Genomic DNA, 20,851 nt, shown 5'->3' on the forward strand with positions numbered 1-20,851 from the left:
AGAATAGATGAAACATCACTTACAGTAACATTAAGCAGTTAGAGAAGTCTGGAAGATCTTTCCTGGATCAATTTCTGAGATTTTGAGCTGTCTCACTGATAGGAGTGATTATAGATTAATGTGATGGCTTGATCCATCAAAAGAGGGGTTGGTGCAGCGGAGAACTAGCTGTCACTTTTGATGTCACAGTGTTGATCTATATGTGACCATAACAAAAGCATCATGTGTTAATTAGCAGTAAACTAATGCAAAGTGGTGCACTCAAAATCAATAATGAAGTGCATTGACTATAGTGTTCAGGGAAATGTATTGTGTGATATAACCACATTAATTGAACTGTAATCAGTGAATTGACTTCATAACTATCTTCACGTTATTGAAAAGTGTTTACCCTTAAAACAACAATGATTTTCATAACATATGTGTACTAATGTTGTTGTTTAATGTTGACAAATTTAGTTCTACAACATATTCACTTACACGTATTCAACATTGATATTAACTGTGGAAATAATAGTGTGTAGCACAACTTAAAATTAACTGTTCCTTTATTAAATGTTAGCATTACTAGGCCTCAAAATTCCTACTGTGAGAATCAGTTTTTTATTTCTGCAAATGTGTCATTTCATTGCAGGTGTTTTTACCTGAAATGTTAGTTTGGGAATAGATGTGCTACTGTCTTACTCATAGAGAGGCTAAGAAAACAACCTTGGAAAAGGTACATGGAGAGACTGAAAGTGTAAAGACTGGCACTATTCATGCATGTTGCAAAGTTGTACAGGAGCTCAAGGACAGCTACCTTCGGAGGATGGTCTTGAGGATGGAGAGAAATGTTTCAAGTTTGCTGTACGACGTGAGGAGACTGAGCCACCTGATAGCTTGATTAGTTGTTGTCATCAAATGGACTAATCACTGTATTAATTAAACCTTTCACTAATCAATAGTAAGGCAGATTCCCATGGACTTGGAGAAGTACAGACCTCTTTGCTCTATACCACCTTCCCTTAGCTTTACAGAGTGTTATTTAGACTTATACCTGAACCTTTGGAAATACGTTTGACCGTGCATCTGAAATGCTGACATCTTCGATTTTTACTTACATTTTGCCTTCCTTAGTTAGTTTCTTGTTGCTTTTTGCCTTCCCCCCCCCATGTTCTGTAGTTTGACCTAAATAGGAAGTCCTGTTTGCCCTTAGCTAACCTAATTAGATGCTTTGATCTTGCACTAATGAGCACCAGATTCTTCTATTGACATTCTGTATTGCGGTCACCGACTGTTTGGTATGAATATTCGCTGACTAGATTACAGTTTTCTTGCTGTTTCAGCTACCCAGTGGTAATATTGTATCTTTACAGTATCTCCGCGAGATTTGTTTACATTAACTTGAGTATTAACCCTTAATAAACCTTTCAACTTTATTTTTGATTAGGGTTGTCATTGTGTAGCTAAATTTGTCATATTCTAAATTAATTGTTGATTAAATGTCTTGTTTAAATGGATGGTAAACTCCTGCTCAGTGCCAAGATCTACGACCTCGACTAGAGCATACATAAAATGCCCCAGCGCTAGATATCAATTGTACACCCCTATGATGGAAGAGCATGTACATGGTGCAAAGCAGCCTACAGTGCCCCAGTGCAGGGGGTGAAAGCAGCAGCACCATATCTTTGTAGATATGGTGCTTTCCTGTTCTCTCCCTTTTACACAATGCAGCGCAGCAACTTAGGTTGCTGTGCTGCACAAAATATTGGTAAATCTACCACATTGTTTCCAGGGTTCTCTAACATTGGCTTTCATGATAATAACATAAATACTCTATGTTCCATTCTTTTGTTAAAGCTGTTTGACACCTTATGTTAACATCACTTTAAAATTAAGACACTCTTCACAGCTAGCATTGGAAAAACCTATGATCTGTCATTGGCTGCCAGCCTCTTTGCTATCTGAGACATTTAGTCATTTCATTTGTATAACATTTTTGTTGGCGTAGTCTCCAGACTCTTTCCAAAATAAAGAATTAAAATCATGGCTAGAACCAAAAACATTTTTGCTCTAAAAAAATACAAATTACCATAGAACCTGGCACTCAATGGAACTACTTTGTAGAGTGATGTGCTCCTTCTGAAAAAAAACACAAAGCTATCACTCATACTGAAGTTAGCCAATGCCTTAAGTAAGCTGACCCATTTTACCATGCTGTATGCTGCAAGAGGTGGAAGAACAATAAACAGATCAATAAATAAAAAGGAACAAATAAGAGTAGGGGAAAGCTTCTATAACAAGTTAGCTTTTCCATGATGGCAGATCTAATGTGTGGGATGCTGTTAAGTTGCCCATTATGCAATTTTTACTCCTATTCAGGACTACTGAGTATGTATGATACCCAAACACTTTACAACAGACATTTATTTTCAAACAATTTCCTTTTTTCTCTGTTTTAAAGTTAGCCAGTTGCAGGATTAAATGTATTATTAAGAAGTAAGGTTTTATGAATGATCATAATGTACTTGTTTTAAAATACATACCAAGGAAAGAGAGCAGCTACATACTACATCTACAGAGAGTAAAACTAAAGGTCACTTCAAAGGAGTCATGCTGCTTTCTATTCCAGAGAGTACTAATTTGTCAGTTGACAAACAGTTGTAATATCACCTCCGTTTAGGTAGATTAGCTGAATACCACGTAGTGCCCACTTTCTGACCTATTTTGAATAAATTAATGCATTTTCCATACAGATTGACCTCCATTTGTTTTCCTTAAGTGAGGCCCACTGATTTGTTTTTGATTTTTCAGAGTAAAGTTAGTTTTTCTTTTTTCCATAATAAGCACGCCTTTACTATTACTGAAGTGACTTTCAAGTATAAAAAGAGATCCTGACAAGGATTCACAAAGAATTGCCAAAGATTTCACTGTACTCCTGTCAGTCTCTGTCAAAATATGCCGAGATGGTGAGGGACAAAAAAGGAATTGGAATCACAAGTAAAATCTATACTAAAAGAGGCTCTTCTGAGCCTGCTACTAGTGCTCAGTCTGCTAAAAAGTGAAAGGAACCTATTGCTTCTACATAAATGCTTTCTGAATCCATCATCATTTCTAACCTTCCTGGCGAATCTTGAAGGTTACAACACTAACCCATTCAGGTCTAATGAACCAGGACCAACTGAGTGTTTGCGTCAAGATAGAAGTTGAAGAAATTGGTTGCAAAAACTAATGTTGAAGCAGATGACACGACGGAAATCAAGATGCTCATGGTCAAGAGAAATGCCATAAATGAGACAGATTTTCTTGAAAGACTCAGGGATGAGGGATATGTTATAAAAGGCTTTGAGTTTCAGGTTTGCCTAATTTTATACTCGTAGATTGATCGGGAAAATGCCATCTCCTTGTGATCCTGCCTGTAAAGAATGACTGAGTACCTGTCTGAAATAAAAGGGAGTACGGAAGCAAATCTGATATGGGCTTTTTCTAAAAATAAGACCATGCCTCTCAAGCATATAACAACTAGAAATAAGTGCATACCAGTTCCAGAAACGTAGGCCCATATTTATACGGTAATTCGGCACAAACATAACTGCATATTTATACTTTGGCACGTCTAGCGCCAAAGTTATGGAGTTTATGTCATTTTCTTGAGGGGAAGTCCTACCCTGCGTCAATGAGATGCAAGGTAGGCATTCCCGTCCAGAAAAGGACGATATGGCCTTTGCGCCATATTTATCCCCCATGCTAAAATCCGGCACGGGGATTGGGGGCCTTAAATAATGGTGCAAAGCTTACTTATCGCCATTATTTAACACCTGGGTCTGGGTAAGTGTAAAGGGGACCTGTAGGCAGATTTCCCACAGGTGCCCTTCCCTGGCCTCAGGGACATACCCACCCACCCCTACCCACACTAGAAGATCACATACGGATGGGGGACCCATCCAAGGTAAGTCCAGGTGAGTATTCTTTTTTTTCCCAAACACCGCTCGGGGGCCCTGACTTGGGGCCCCCTGGACGGCGCTGGCCCCAATGGCCATGCCCATTCATCCCCTGGGCATGGCCATTAGGGTGGTGGGCATGGCTCCTATCTTTACGAAGACAGGAGCCATGTGCATGGGGGTTGTGTGCCAGAAAATGGCACTACACTGCTTAGAGGCAACTTATTGCCTCTAAACAGTGTAGCGCCATAATTTGGGGCACAAGCCCCGGTTCCCCCTACGCCTCCCGGACCCTGTTAGTGTCCTTTACAAGGACGCTAAGAGGGCCTTAGCACCGGCTAGTGCCATTCCATAAATATGGCGCCCGGCCGGCATCCTGGAATGGCGCTAGCTGGCGCTATACATTTAGCGTCAGAAAGGATAAATCTGCCCCTTAATGAGCATCTCTAAAAGATCAGATTCTTTCACTTTTCCCAAGGAGAACTCACATTCTTAGAAGAGACACAACCACAGAGTCAACATGAATGCCACTCTCCCTTATACTTACAATGAGATGCTCAATCAAAATCTTGGCAGACGAGGACATAGGCCGTCATTATAACATCAATGCCAAGGGTACCAGAAGAGGTGCTGTGATTCTAGGAAGGGTGAGGGTTAGGTGATTGCTGTGTGGGTGGGGTAGCGGTGATAGCGAAGGTATTCCCTGTCACCGGTAGCCCTACCACCATGGTTTTTGTGGTGGTGGTACTGCTGCGAAAACCACGGCGGTAGGCCGGCTCATTATACCGCTGGCAGTCATGTGTGGACCGTTAGGTCGGAAATGCATATCTCCAGCCCGGCGGTTCATACTGCCATGGTGGTATGAGTGGTGATGTGGCATGTTGACTGCGCCAACCCACACACTCATAATGTAGCAGTACACACCGCTATCCTGTTGGCGGTGAGACCGCCACATTAACCCTGGTGGTTAAAACACCGCCAGTATTAAAATGAGGGCCATAATGTTTTAAGAAGATGGAAGGAGAGATTCATGGAATTTAACAATCTGCTTTATATTGAACAGGATAGATCCCCCGTCATACTAAAAACCTTAAAGCATGGAGGTCCTTCTACGTCTTTGATGTAATTATTCACAGAATTCATAGTGCCCCAGATATATGTTTTTAACTAAGGTCACAATAATGTTGTGATTTTCTGTATTTTAAGTAAAATAGAAGCCTCTATAGCTAGATCCCTTGTTACTCAGGACAGATCCTTAACTGAACTAGTAATTATAGTTAAGGTATGAAAAACTATTTGGCTCATAAAAAAGCCTTGATACCATCTGTCAAGCAAAGCTAGAGTTTAACAAAAGAATGAGAAAGATTTTCAGGCCATGAATGCTACAAGTTCAACCATTCTCCGAGGGATATATTATCTGTGTGAAAGTTCATACCACCCATCACACATACAGATTAGAAATATCCATGCAGTCCACAGCCCACTGGATGCATCTTCCATAGTAGCACACTGGATTGAATAGTACCTTGTTACAAAAGAGCAACACAACATGTAGCTACAACATCCCCTTATAGTATTGTCCCCATTGCTGCTAGGTGTAGAACAGTTACTTGGAGATTAGTGCCCTTATTTGCTAGATAATACTGTCTAGATTTTAACTCCAGGTCAGATGTCAGGGAGGATGAGCCTCTCTTTAAAACATGCTTGTTTGGCTGTTAGGTACTCTTTCACAATTCACTCCTGGTTGATTCTCTAATTCTTGTTTCCCATTTTGTTATGATGGGTGTTAGACCTGACAGCCTTAGGGTGGTCATCCCCCAACTTTTTGCCTGCCTTCCTCCACTTTTCTGACACTGTTTTTGCTGGTTTTAGGACTGCTAACCAGTGCTAACGTGCATATGCTCTCTCCCTCCAAACATGGTAACATTGGCTTATACCCAATTGGCATATTTGATTTACTTGTAAGTCCCTAGTAAATTGCACTACATGTGCCCAGGGCATGTAAATTGACTGCTGCTAGTGGGACTGTAGCACTGGTTGTGCCACCCACATACGTAGCCCCTTAACCATGTCTCAGGCCTGCCTTTGCAAGGCCTGCATGTGCAGTTTCACTGCGACTTCGATTTAAAAGTACTTGCCAAGCCCTAAACTCCCCTTATTGTACATATATGTCGCCCCTAAGGTAGGCCCTAGATAACCCATAGGGCAGGGTGCTATAAAGTTAAAAGGCAGGAGATCTACATGTGTGGTTTATGTGTCCTGGTAGTTGAAAACTCCTAAATTGGTTTTCCACTACTGTGAGGCCTGCTCCTTTCATAGGATAGCATTAGAGCTACCCTCATATACTGTTTGAGTGGTAGATTCTGATCAGGAAGGGGTAAGGTAACCAGGTCATATTTAGTATGGCCAGAATAGTAATACTAAATCCTGCTTATTGGTGAGGTTGGATTTTATATTACTGTTTTAGAAATGCCACTTTTAGAAAGTAAGCATTTCTCTGCACTTAAAATCCATTGGTCCCTTAGAGTCTCTCTCCAATCCATGACTGGGCTGTTCTGGTTGCAGCTCCCTTGTGCATTTCACCCAGACAACCACAAACACAGGATACTCAGTCACACCTGCATTCATCTGCATACTGAATGGGACTTCCTGGGTGGGGAGGGTGTAGGGCCTGACGCTTACATTTCAACGGTAGAGGCCTGCCCTCACACAATGGACTGCCAAACCCCCTACTGGGACCCTGGCAGACAGACCTGTACTGAAAGGGGACCTTGTGCACTTCAAAACCACTCTTTGAAGACTCCCCCACTTTAAAGGCATTTTTGGGTAAATAAACTGGGTCCCTGACCCCACCAAATCAGACACTTCTGGATCTGAACCTGCAGCCTGTCAAGAGGAACTGCCTGGCTGCCTAAAAGACTCATCTGGACCTCTTTGCTGGGAAAGACTTCTGCCCTACTGCTGCCCTGCAGCCCTCTGACTTTGCTGAGAAGTTCTCTTCAAGGGCTTGGATTGAGCTTGACTCCTGTTTTCTGAAGTCTCAGGGCCAAAAAGACTTCATCTCTTCAAGGAACTCCTTGTGCGCCAAAAATCGATGCACAGCTTGTGGAAAATGACACCCAGCCTGCCTTGCGATGGGACCACACTGCCGAACCGGAATGATGCAGCCCAACTTCCAGAGTGAAGATTCAACACAGCACCTGCCTTGTGACCAGAAATTTGATGTGCAGCCCTAGCGGATCGACGCACAGCCGAACCGTAATGATGCAGCCCGACTACCCGAGTGAAGAATCAGTGCAGCGATCGTCATGCAACAGAAAATTCAATGCAACCCCACAATGGATGGACACAACATCGGTGGCTTCTTCCCGCACACCCAGAATTTCCACACATTGGCCCTGGGCATCAAAAAGATCCCCGCATAGAAGTGAAAAACCAAGACTGCATGCTGGAAATCGACGCAAAGCCCCTTGCAGCCTGGAAAGAAACGACGCTCCGGAAATTCCGATGCACAGCCTATTTTTCCATGCATTTCTTCCTCTGTGGTCTCCGTGAGCATTATTTTTGACACAAAGAGACAGCTGTTGATTACTAAGATTTAAGGCTCTTTTTAATCTTGCAAAAGTGATATCTAAACTTGTGCTTATTGAATCTTTATCATTTTGACCTTCATTTAACCAGATACATATCTTATATTATTCTAAACCTGTGTGGTGTATTTTGTGATGTTTTCACCGTTTTAATGTATGATTTATTGCACAAAAATTTTATACATTGCCTTCTAAGTTAAGCCTGACTGCTCAGCACCAAGTTTCCAGAGGGTGGGCACAGGATCATTTAGATTGTGTGTGACTTACCCTGACTAGGATTGTGGTCCCCACTTGGACAAGGGTGTATACCTCTGGCAACCAGAGACATAATTTCTAACAATGGGTATGAGCTTATTACTCTATTTGATATTTTTGAAAATGAGCAAACATTCAATCGCGGAGCACGAAAACTTGCTTACAATCCTTTATCGTGAGTTTCCTCAATGAACTCAACCACCATGACGCACTAAGCAACCATGAAACGTGAAATAGTTGGAGAGTTTCAAAATCATACTGCATATTTTACCCTTTAAAGTAAACTCCCTTTCGATTGCCAGCTTTGTTTGCTTGATTAAAAATGTGCTGCCTACCTGCTCATTTTTTTAAAGAGGGATGTTAAACATTGAATAATACTTTGATCACTGTTATATTCAAGTTCGTATTTCTAGTTTATAACTGCCTTTCTTTTTTTTAAAAATATACCTATTTTAAAAGGAAAACATAGGGAGATTTATTTTGAGAAGTCATGTGTGATTTTCCACATAGAGCTATTCAGCATTCACAAATCCAGTGAAGAGTCCCATTGTGGAAAACTGAACATATAAGCAATTATATTTTCCTCCAGAACTGTATCAAATCCAATATAAAATTAATTATGAAATAATGCATGTTAAACGGAACTTTTACCATACGGAAAAAAGGAGACCAACACGCATTTGCAATCCATAAGAATAAGAATAAACGTGAGATGCCGTTTTAAAACATTGTATAATTAGTCAAAGATATATGTACAATAGATACCGTCACCTGGATAACTTAAAATGTTACAGCGCATGCATATTATATTTCAAGATGAAGCTGCCAGCAAAGCCAAGACCACACCAAGAACAACGTCTGTTTCCAAACGATGCTTGCCAGGTCTTGTCTGCAAAGGCCTGGACTAATGAAAGAATATACAATATCCCAATCAATCAAACTAGATTTGTATTTGCCCCAGGTCTAGGTGAGGTCTGGTATGAGGTGACCATAACTGTCAAGCATGCTGTAGTCCTGGCCAAGAAACTGTCTCTGAATTTCTGGAGAAAATTAATTGAAGCGTCTCCTTTTTATCTCTGTGTACTGCTTTGTTTTTGGTTTCAGGCTTGTTACACTCAGTGAAGGTTCAATTCAGTTTTGCAAAGCAGGAGATTTGAGAACACTCTGGGGTGATCAGACATCTTTAGGTCATTTCGGGATTTGGTGCTTCATTGCTTGCCATGAGTCTTGTGAATATGGACTGGGCTAACACCAGTGCTTAATTTCAGCTGGTGATGCAGGTGGGGCTACCGACCCCCCGTTTGGAGACAGACATATGTTTTTCCCCAAAAAACTATGATGCAGAGCAAGAAAAACAAAAAAGAGGGAAAGAAGGAGGAAGATGAAGACGGACAGCAATGCCTATTGTAGAAAGCAAGCATGAAAAAGAACCTACAAGAGTGAGGTAAAGGGGTATGGCGGTGAATTAAAGAGGCACAAGGAGGGATCAAGACTTTGCAGCATTGATATTCAGTACTCCAACCTTTAATAACACTGACCAACGACTTCAGAACAAATCTTTTGGCCAAAACGTATTCTTTTGCAAATTAAGCATTGTACTGAGACTTTTTTTTTATTATTGACTGTTGTCAAAGCCTAGCTAACCTCTAAGGAGTTACTAAAATGCAGTTTGCACAACCTGATGTTTAGTCTATAAAAGGTCAGTTTCAGTAACTTCTCAGATGATTGGTGGTTGACATTCTACTGACAAGGGTGAAGCTATTTTTCCACATTTTTTTAAGTTTAAAGGTTTTGTGCTTCTGGATTTTTGCACTGTGTGCGACATGTTGAAAGTACACATAAAATGCTGTTTTTGTTGAACACGTGATGCATGCACTCAAAGGGTGGGCTAGCGTAAAAAAACAATGACGTTAGCACAGTGGGGCTGGTGGTATGGGAGAAGGGGTTTTGCACCAAAGAATGACGTTAGGCTGGTTAGAGTAAAAAAAGATGACTCTAACCAGCCTAGCGTCATTTTCTGATGCAAAACCATCCATATCACATGACTCCTGTCTTATAAAAGACAGGAGTCATGCTCACCATCACAATGGCCAGCACAGGGGACCAGTGTCCCCTGAGAATGGCCATTGCACTCTGTGCCATGCAGGGGGCCCCAAGTTGGGCCCCCAATGGCACTTTAATTTAACAAAAGTACTTACCTATACTTACCCTACTTACATGGGATGGGGTTCCCCATCCCCTTGTGTCCCTCTGGTGTGGGTGGGGGTGTTTCTGGGGATTTAGGATGGTACCTGTGGACCCATTCCATGGTGTTTCACCATGGAAATGGGTCCACAGGCCCCCTAACATCTGGTCTGAGCCAGGTGTTAAATAATGGTGCAAAGCAAGCTTTGCACCATTATTTAGCCCCTCCTCCCACCTGTGCATCATTTTAGCACGAGGGATAAATATGGTGCTATGGGGTTAGCACAATTTTTTAGATGGGAACACCTACCTTGCATCTCATTGACTCAAGGTAGGTTCACCCATCAAAAAAACAGTGAAAAGTCCAATATTTTGATGTTAGACTGGTCTAACGTCAAAATATAAATATGGAGTTGGTTTTGCACCGAATGTGCATAAAAAGAAAATGACACAAATTCAGCACAAATGGGGTATAAATATGCCCCCTTGGGCCTTGAGTTTTGTTCAACACTTGTTCATAATATTATCAAAAACATTTTGCGCACACTTGGGCCCATATTTATACTTTTTGACGCTGAACTGTCCTAAAGCAGCTCAGCTTCATAAAGTTTACCTCTGGCTAGCGTCATACCAAGTTGCCGGCCGGGCGTCACATTTATGGTATGATGCTAGCCGGCGGTAAGGTCAGGCTAGTGTCATAGAAAAGGACGCTATCTGGGTGCGGAAGGCGTAGGGAGAACAGAGGGTTTTGTGTCGGAGGATGACGCTAGTATGGGCATAGGTAAAAAAATGCCTCTCCCCAGACTAGCGTCATTTTTTTATATTAAAACCCCATGGACATGACTCCTGTCTTAGTTGAGACAGGAGACATGCCCCCCCAGCACAATGGCCATGCCCAGGGGACTTAAGTCCCCTGGACATGGCCATTGGGCATAGTGCCATGTATGGAGGCCCAAGTTAGGCCCCCCCTATGGCACTTTGAAAAAAATCAAAAATACTTACCTGGACTTACCTGGGATGGGTCCTCCCATCCTTAGGTGTCCTCCAGGTGTGGTTTGGGGTGTCCCTGGGGGCAGGGAAGGGCACCTGTGGGCTGTTTCCATGGTCTCTGACCATGGAAAAAGGCCCACAGGTCCCCTAACGCTTGCCCATACCCAGGCTCTAAATAATGGCGCTAAGGTGGCTTAGCGCCATTATTTAAGGCCCTTCTCCTCCCGTGCATGATTTTTGCATGGGGGGATAAATAAGGCGCTAGGGCCTTAGAGTAATTTTTTGCCCGGGAATGCCTACTTTGCATCTCATTGACGCAAGGTAGTTTTCTGCAGTCAAAAAATGACTTTAACTCCAATATTTTGGCGCTAGACATGTCTAGCACCAATATATAAATATGGAGATAAGTTTGCGTTGGTTTGCGTAAAAATAAATTATACAAAACTGGAACAAACAGAGTACAAATATGCCCCTGATTACTTCTCTGTTTTAATGAGTTGCTGATTGTGAAACATTTCCAAACTACTTTGCTATTGGCTGTTTTGCCATATGTGCCTAAAATACTATTGCATGTTTGCAAGCCCTTGATTTTCACTATACTTTTTGCACGAGCTTTGGTGTGTTTCGAGGAAGGTGTTTTTTGGCACGTTATTAATAGTGTGGTGCTTCAAAATCCCTGTTCACGGATTTTTGCAGCTTTGTACCCCTAGATTCATAGGATCCATTTTACCTGCACGCAACTACATCACCACTTAGTTACTTAGTATACACTTTAAAATATTTGATTTGTGGGAGAGTAGAGAGCAGCATGAGTGTGTTCACTTAGCGGAGTGTTGGCAGCCACACTTGTGTTGAGTTTCTTTTAGGCCTTTGCGAGTATTGACCCAGAGCCCTTATTGAATGTCTCCATAATGGAAAGAGGGTGGAACTACAGAAAGGACAGTAGCTAGAAAGAACCACTGCAAACCAAAACTAGTGGTAAACGTGTGCTATATAAACGGTAAGCAACAATAACAATAACGAGGATATAAAACAGGGTAAGAATAGTGAGTGGTGGAGTTCATGACGGAATGGTGAGAAAGGGTGCTTTTAGACTGCAGAATGTGACAGGAAGGCATTTGCAGTCAGTACCCTAGTACGAAATATCAGGGTGTCACTGATGCAAATTCAGCATCTCAGGCATTGCCTAGGCCAAGGGAAGCTAGAGAGCAATTCACCTGCGACTAAAACGAGTAATCACTGTCCTGCATCTATTTATATTTTGTAACTTTTAATAAATCAGGCCCAAGTTCAAACTGACTACCAAGGAACACTGGAATCAAGGTGTTGCAGGCTGTCCAGCTCAGGCTGCACAGACACGAGTCCGAGGCCTCTCCATCAGATGGGTTCAGAGTATAACAATTTCCAGGAGAATCTAAAGACTGAAACTGTCGAGAGCATACATCATAACCGAGTTATGCGTCCTTTTGTTTCTTCTGATGGACATGTATTACAATCATGTATGGTGCTGCACATGAATGAGTTATAGAGCCTTTGTTTTTATTATAAGCCCCATGTCACTGAGATATATCGTTTCCGCCTTTTACATTTTCAAAAAGTGGCACGCAGGCGATTCTCAATGGTATTTTTAATCACATTTTCGCCCTAATCTTTGATGTTCACATTTTAGCTTGTCTTTCCACTGTTCAGATATCTATGATTTCCTATTACCCTCTTAGGTTATTTGAAACAGAGTTTCTGTTTTTTTCTTCAACTATTTATTTATCCTGCTCAGATGCAAGTGTCAATATTAATTATTCTTGTTCATTTCCATGCCATAATCATTATTTGACAGCTTTGTTGCTGACAAGCGTAAGCTATGCAAGAAATCTCTCATTTGTTAAATGCTTTTTAAACACGATTATCTTTAGTTGTGGGTAGTGTTTGTTGTTTTTCTTTGTTTATTGGGTAACATTTTATGTAATCACTCACCCTTAACAAATGTTTTCTTGTGTGTGCCTTTTGTCTTTTTTCTCTGTTTCAACCCACCATTTTCAGACCTCATTACAGGCCCCAGTTATGAGTCCCTTGCGCCACCGGTGGTGCAATGCCTTGCGCTATATTTACAAGGCAGCATTAAGCGACTTTTTGCCACTTGTAAATACGGCCCCTTCACACACATCACTTAGTGGGGAATGGGCGTGCAATAGGTGATGCTGTGGGCATCCCACTGCAACATCCATTGCGTTTTGATTATGCCCCAGATTTACAAGGAATTGTAAACCTGAGGCAGTTCCAAAAACTATCCTCATCCCAGGGTTGGAGTAAGCATAGCACAACTTTAATTTCTCCTCATTTTTGCTTTTTTATGTGTACTGCATTCTGCAGCACACATAGAAAGAGCAAAATGCCATGAATGATTGTTTATATGCGGGAAGGTGCCCTTTCCTGCACATAAACAATCTTTAAATAATGATGATTTGCTACTTCTACGTGTGCTGCAGAATGCAGCACACGTAGGACTAGCAAATCACCATAACTGTTTGTTTATTCGCAGGAAAGGACACTTTCCTGCACATAAACAATTATTTCTTGCAACACAGGCACCCTTGCACTAAGGTGCAAGGGTGCCTGCATTGGTGCCAGGCAGCCAAATTTAGCACCGGCACTAACGGAACACAGGGGTGCGCCATATTTTTGTAAATACAACGCATACATGCATTTCAGAAGTGGTGCAGCGCAGCACTACCAATTTTGGCCCTGCACCACTTCCTCATAAATGAGGCCCTATGTGTGACAACCCTCTTTAACCCCACGCCTTCCATTGTTGGCGTCCCATTGCAATGCTTGGTTGTGTTTTCTTTGTTTACAAGTGTAGTCAACTCTGTAGCCTTGCCTCCTAGTGTAGGTTTGTATTGCTCTTCACTTCGCATGCTTTCATAAGTGTATCCTTCTCCCTAGCTTCGTCGTGCATCATGCCAGTATGGATGATTCAAACTTCTTATCCAGCTAAGCATTCTTTCTGCTGTTTTTCTTTCTACTTCTCATTGTCTACATTTGTTCATTTGAATTATTTGCTGTAGACGATCTTTCTTTCCATCTTCTGTTATCTACCTGGCTTGCTTATTCTAAATGAATATGAAAATATAGACGTGAAGCATGAACAATGTGTAGTAAGTAAATCTGTCTCATTTGAAACTACGCAGTATGGAAGTAAAAATGTTTCTAACATTCTTAAAGTGTCAAATTATAATTTTATTATGGTATGCTGTAATGTTGGAGTCAGTGTTATGGTACTGAAATGTTCAAAGTTCACATGCATCAAAAGTTTCTTAGTGCTAGAGTAGCCATTATATCTGGTCAATACTATGCCAGCATAATTGACAGACTTTTTGGATTTTTGCAATATGTGTATTACACAAAATTGTCAAAATTATGACATTAACTACCTTGCTTATTTATGCAGACATTTTCAACAAAATTATCTCCCGGAAGCGCTACAAGACAAACAGCTAGAACTGGGGGGTCCGGCACAACAAGATGGCTGAGTCGGTGTGTTTCGTCGAGCTCCAGCCGGCCCGCAAATAATACTATAAATCCTTAACACAATCTGTGTACAGAGGCTAAAAAGTGCCTGGGAGAGGCCCTGGGAGCGGACCCACTGAGACGCTCATGAAGATGGCTGGGTTTGCGGCCTTCCCTGGCCGGGGTGAGCTACGGCTACATGCTATTATTGCCCTTTTCTTCCACTATAGGGATCGAGATGTGATCCTATAGCAGGAGCGGAACAATGGACAGCCACTCTATGACGGACACCAAATACTGGTATTTCCGGACTACACCCAGAAAGTGCAGAATCTCAGAAAATCCTTTATGGACGTCAACAAGAAAAGCTACAGCTTGGTGTTTCTGGCAAAACTCTGAATAATTCAAAACAATAAGGCACATTTTTTCATGGGTCCACAGGAGGCGAGTGAATGGATGGACATGGTGTCTCCCTGAGTGGGATCCCGTTGGGGCCTGGAGTCAGACAGACCAGAAATTCGAAGGGGTGGGTGTGCAAGGAGATGCAACCAGAAACAATTGCAGAGTGGCGCCTCATCTCTGATATAAACGGGCAGAGTTACTGTGCAAACAGATGTCACTCTGGCTGCTAAGGGAGATAATGTATGTATATTGACAGTGTTGAAATAATGAGTCACCTACAGCGATGTAATCCTAGTGGCTGTGGGGGAAAATTGCACTAGATAAATGGAGGAACAAGGATGGCACAGCTTTTGAGGACGGTTTCTGCTGGCTGAAATTATTTTGGCTTTATAGATGTTCTATATGTCATTAGAAAATGTTAGATGTCCTATACAAATGTGAAGGATCATCTGGCTCCATAACCCCACAGGGTGCATGCGGAGTTCTGACCACTGGACGCTCAGGCTCGAGGTTGGGCTTGGTGATGGCCTCTGATGAAACGTAATGTTACTAAGACTAGTTTACATAATTGGTTAATGGAGTACTAGTTTGTTTCTAGTACCTAACTGGGCCATGAGGCGGGATCCTTCGGCCTCTAACCCATTCTGGTACACACGGGAATGGGTAGGGTCACTGCCTATGGGAGGGAGTAAGTTAGGGAATGTTCGTTTTTTAGTTCTTCAGCTGCAGGTTGAACAGAGGGCCTTACTTCTTGTAATGGACAATAAAAATGTGCACTTCTCAGTCTTGATATACAGAATAGTTGTTTTTGAGACATACCCTAGCTTGCATTCATGACATGCCAATTATACATTAATATCTTGGAATGTGCAAGGTTTGACCCAGTTGGCTAAGCGTCAGCGTCACCAGGTACTTGCTTACCTCAGAAGCTATCGAGTATCGATAGCAATGCTGCAGGAGATGCACATATAGGGGAGCTGCATTCCAAGTCTCCAAAAACGCTGGAGGGGCCAGCTATAGGCGACTTCTTATTCTGGTTTTGCTAGGGGGTATTTATTTGGATAGACCCAGGGGTCCCATTCCAAAACAAAATTCATGTGCTGGATCCAGATGGAAGATATGTGGTGTTGTTTTGGACCCTGGATGGCCGAGAAGTATGCTTGATAAATGTATACGCCCCAAACATAGATAGAGGGACTTACTTTGGGGGGGGGGTGATGCGGGATGCCTCCCCATATCTAACAACAAAAATTTCAATGGCTGGAGATTTTAAGTGTGTTGTGGATGGAACATGGACCAGGACCACGAAACCCCACCTGACTGGACAAATGGTAGACACTATACAAGAGCTTTATTGGCAAGACATCTGGCCTATAGGAATCCCACTCTCAGGGAATACTCCTGTTACACCCCATCAGAAAATACTTACTGTCAACTGGACTATTGCTTAGTGTCTGAAACACTATCCCTGCAGATACAGGCTATGGCATATTTGGCCTGCAACATATCAAATCATTTCCCGCTCTTAGTCAAATTTAATAAAGGCTATAAACGCTGTGTGGTCCCGATCTGGTGTTTATGCCAGGACGCCTTGACTGATGCACCTTTTGAGAAGGCAGTCCGGGATGCTCTGGCGCAATACTTTGATGCAAACTGGAAAACGTCCACAAATAGGGGATGTGAGTGGGAGGCAATGAAGGTTGTGATCAGGGGACTTTGCATGCAGACTACTTATGGTATTAAGCGCCAGCTTGAGAAAGACGTTCTCGACATGAAGCCAAGCTCTGAGAATTGGAGAAATGCCTTCAAACACAGCCGCAGAGGGTAGAAGAATGGCAGCAGGCTCGACGGGCGTTACTCAGATGACTATACTGCAGCGATGCCTATATCGTTTGCAGAATCCCCTGTACAAAGTGCTTAGATCACATTTTGCACAAATAGATAACCTAATCCTAGTGGTGTTATGGGCAAATACGAGGAAAAGAGTGGGGCTGCCTATGCTGTGAAAAACATGGGAACGCGGGGGAATTGAGCTCCCTCATATTGAATTTTATTATTTTGCCATCCAACTGCAACATGCAGTACACTGGCTTGACCCTGAAAACAACTGCAGAAGAAACTTCTACAGAGAGTGTGTGAAAAACATACCCCTGTCAGCCCTGCTACTGAGGAACCGGGTGGTGCGGCAAGGGGCCCCCTATATAGTACAGGTCCATAATGTATGGTCCTGTGTGGTACCCTATGTGCAACCCTTACTCCAGGGAGGTACCCATCTGGGATATGCAAGCATTTGGGAGAGTCGCTGTGGACATATGTATGAAGAGATGTAGAAATGGGGGATGTGAGTTAGCAGGACATATTTTCCTTAGGGGGAATTCATTACCCAGCAGGATGCTATGAATGCTTTCCAGTTGGGGAGAGGCTAGTTCTTACAGTATGCAAAAATGGTGGTGGCAGCTAGGGGTCTATGATCTGGTTTTCCTGACGAACCCCCAGTCTCTGCCACCTTGGACACATTGTTGTACCTGGGAGGAGGGAGGAGACTGATTTCTAACATTTAGAAAGCCCTTAGAGAGGATGTCCCGAGTATTATGCCGGTGGTGCAGCGTAGATGGGGGACAGTGCTAAAGGAAGAGATTTCAGCCAAAGAATGGAAACTTGTGTACAAATGCGCTAAGACAAGCAGTTCAAATGCAAGGTTTAAACTCATACAATATAACTACAACCACCAGACATATCTGGCCCCAAATATTCTTAACCGTATATCCCCTTGCTGCCCGCTCAGCCCTGCAGCTTCGGCTGACTTCTTTCACATAGTATGACAATGTAGTGGCCTGGACTCATACTGAGAAAGTATAGTGTCAGCCTTGGAGATGTGAAACTGGCAGAAGGTATAATGGCTTGGGCACAGAGGGTGCAAGATCTAAAAGCACCAAGGCCCTTCTTTATACTTTTTCCGCACCACATTTGCGTCATTTTTTGATGCAAAAGTGGTGCAAACTTACAAAATATAATTGTATTTTGTAAGTTTGCGCCACTTTTGCGTAAAAATATGACGCAAATGCAGTGCAAGAACAGTATAAATATGGGCTCAAATATCCCACCAGACATGGTAGGAGACCACTACTATACTTGCATATGCTTAGCTTAGATGATGCAGGCTGTAACACGAGGGTTCAAAGGGGGAGGAAAGATCAGTGTTTTATGAACCTGAACCGTGTGAAGACTAACGGCGGCAAAAGACATATTGAGTCTACAAATGAAAAGTCAAACAAAAAGTAGATACTGGGTGTACAACTAAATTAAAGACTGAGAAGTAGCAGAAGCAATAGGGGGGAGGGAGGGAGGGAAGTTGGGGTTCTTGGCTTATTTCACCTGTTTGTGATCATAAAACTGTTTAGTGCCTAAAACTCTACAGAATTTAAGAGTAATAATCATCTGCAAAGATGCTTGCTTATGGTGCGATGCTGCATAAAATAATAAAATTATAGTTACAGCTAGAACTTAAGGGCCTGCTTGCAACTTTTAGAACCCAGTTCAGAGAGTCACTGGGCATTTGGGAGCTACGGGCCCAACCGTGGGGGATGATGTCTTTTGTTCTCCATGTCCTGGAGCCTAGCCTACTATAGATCCTGAGCTACTGGGCCAAGCACCCTTTCAACACTTGAATCTCAAGCAGGCATTTCATTTTTGTTCTCTCTGTAAGAATATCAATGGGTATGACTAGGTATCCTGGTAAACTGTACTATGCATTAAAGGCTAATACAATTGAATATATAATGAAAAATGTTTGAAAAATGCAGCACTTCAGCTATTTTTCCCAGCCATTCTTGGAGAGAAAAACACTTTGTAGATGTCAGAATCTACAGCCTGATCAGCACGGCTGTAGTCTTCCTGGAAGCCCCAACCCCATCATTCTGGGCCTTCCACTTCCCTCTGTATATGGGCTAGGATGGATCGGTGCAGAAGTCGTCTTCTCACAACTCTTTGAAGAGATCCAATCACCAGGATTTCTCACCAGACCTCGCTCCCTCCAGATTTCTCCTCTTCCTCACAGAGCACACCGGTCTTGCCAAGTAAATAGCCACTGGTGTTCCAGGCTTCAAGAGTAGGTGGACGTGTATGTTCTGGATGATGACCCTCACCAAGCTGGGAGACTGGCAGTTCTTAGCCTCCAGTTCTGGTCACAGGATGAAGTCTTGCAGATCTTCTCCTCCTCCCACAGCCCAATGGCTGCTTGATAGTTGACAATTTTGGGGGCATTGAGCTCCCATTTGTATAGCCCATTTCAAGACCCAAATGTGATTTAGGATCTGAGGCCCATATTTATACTTTTTGACGCAAAACTGCGCTAACGCAGTTTTGCGTCAAAAAAATTAGCGACGGCTAATGCCATTCTGAAGCGCCATGCGGGCGCCGTATTTATTGAATGACGTTAGCCGGCATTAGCCGCCGGCGCCGTCTGGTGTGCGTTAAAAAAACGACGTACACCAGGCAGCGCCGGCGTAGGGGAAAATGGAGCTTGGGCGTCAAGAAATGGGGCAAGTCAGGTTGAGGCAATTTTTGCGCCTCAACCCGATTTGCGCCATTTTTTTTTCACTCCCAACCCCCATAGAAATGACTCCTGTCTTAGCAAAGACAGGAGTCATGCCCCCTTGCCCAATGGCCATGCCCAGGGGACTTCTGTCCCCTGGGCATGGTCATTGGGCATAGTGGCATGTAGGGGGGCACAAATCAGGCTCCCCTATGCCACAAAAATAAATTTAAAAAATACTTACCTGAACTTACCTTAATGTCCCTGGGATGGGTCCCTCCAGCCTTGGGTGTCCTCCTAGGGTGGGCAAGGGTGACAGGGGGGGTCCCTGGGGGCATGGAAGGGCACCTCTGGGCTCCTTCAGAGCCCACAGGTCCCTTAACGCCTGCCTTTTGCAGGCGCTAAAAAACGGCGCAAAAGCGGCCGTACGTCATTTTCTTTGACCCGCCCACTCCCGGGCGTGATTTTTACCCGGGAGTATAAATCCGACACACATGCCTCGGACTCGATTTTTTAGACGTGAACGCCTACCTTGCATCTCATTAACGCAAAGTAGGTGTCCACGCTAAAAAATGACGCTAACTCCATGGACTTTGGCGCTAGACGCGTCTAACGCCAAAGTATAAATATGGAGTTAGTTTTGCGTCGAAATTGCGTCAAAAAAAACAACGCAATTCCAGCGCAAACGGAGTATAAATATGCCCCTGAGTGTTTGAAGTTTATGTTTGGGGTCTGCATCCTTTTGAAGTCCCCCCTCCCCTTGTTCTGCCCTTCCTCCAGAAAGCAGTCTGTGACAGCAGGAGGGACTCTCAATATGATAGCCCTAAAACATATGAAAACACAGGCTATGGGAGAGACTGGAGGTTCACACCCGGATGTCATCCACAGTGATATATGTATCAAAAGGTTTTCCCAGGGCCTCAGCCCAACTCTTTATGATTCTTTTATCGTATTGTATTGTAATCGTATTTATATAGCGCTTACTACCCCTGACGAGGCTTCGAAGCGCTTTTCGATGAGTAGCACGCTACTCTGGTACCCAACGAGAATTAGTGATGGATTAGTATCGTGAAATAATGAGTACAGTTTTAGTATTATTATGAGTTAATTTGAGCTGTGGATATGAGAGTTTGTTAGTTAGATTGACTGGAGTAATGGAGGGGTGGAGGAGGAAAGAAATCCAGAAGTGTTAATTGGGAGTATATCCTACATTTACTCAACCCAAAGGCTTGGGATGAGTAAAGGAGGGTGGAGGAGGGAAGAGTATGTGGAAGGGTTAGGGAGAGCATAGTAGCAGGGTGAGATAAAAGCGGGAGAATTTAGTATGGTTGTGTGGGAGGTCACAGTAGTAGAGTGAGGTTTGGTGAGTTAGATGTGGAAGGGAAGGGAAGAGCTTAGGCAGAGTTTTTTAGGAGATGAAAGTAGTAGAAGGGATTTGGGATGAGTCAGAGTGAGAATGGAGGATAGTTTGA

Source organism: Pleurodeles waltl, chromosome 9, assembly GCF_031143425.1.
Source record: "Pleurodeles waltl isolate 20211129_DDA chromosome 9, aPleWal1.hap1.20221129, whole genome shotgun sequence".
In the NCBI taxonomy this organism is placed as follows: domain Eukaryota; kingdom Metazoa; phylum Chordata; class Amphibia; order Caudata; family Salamandridae; genus Pleurodeles; species Pleurodeles waltl.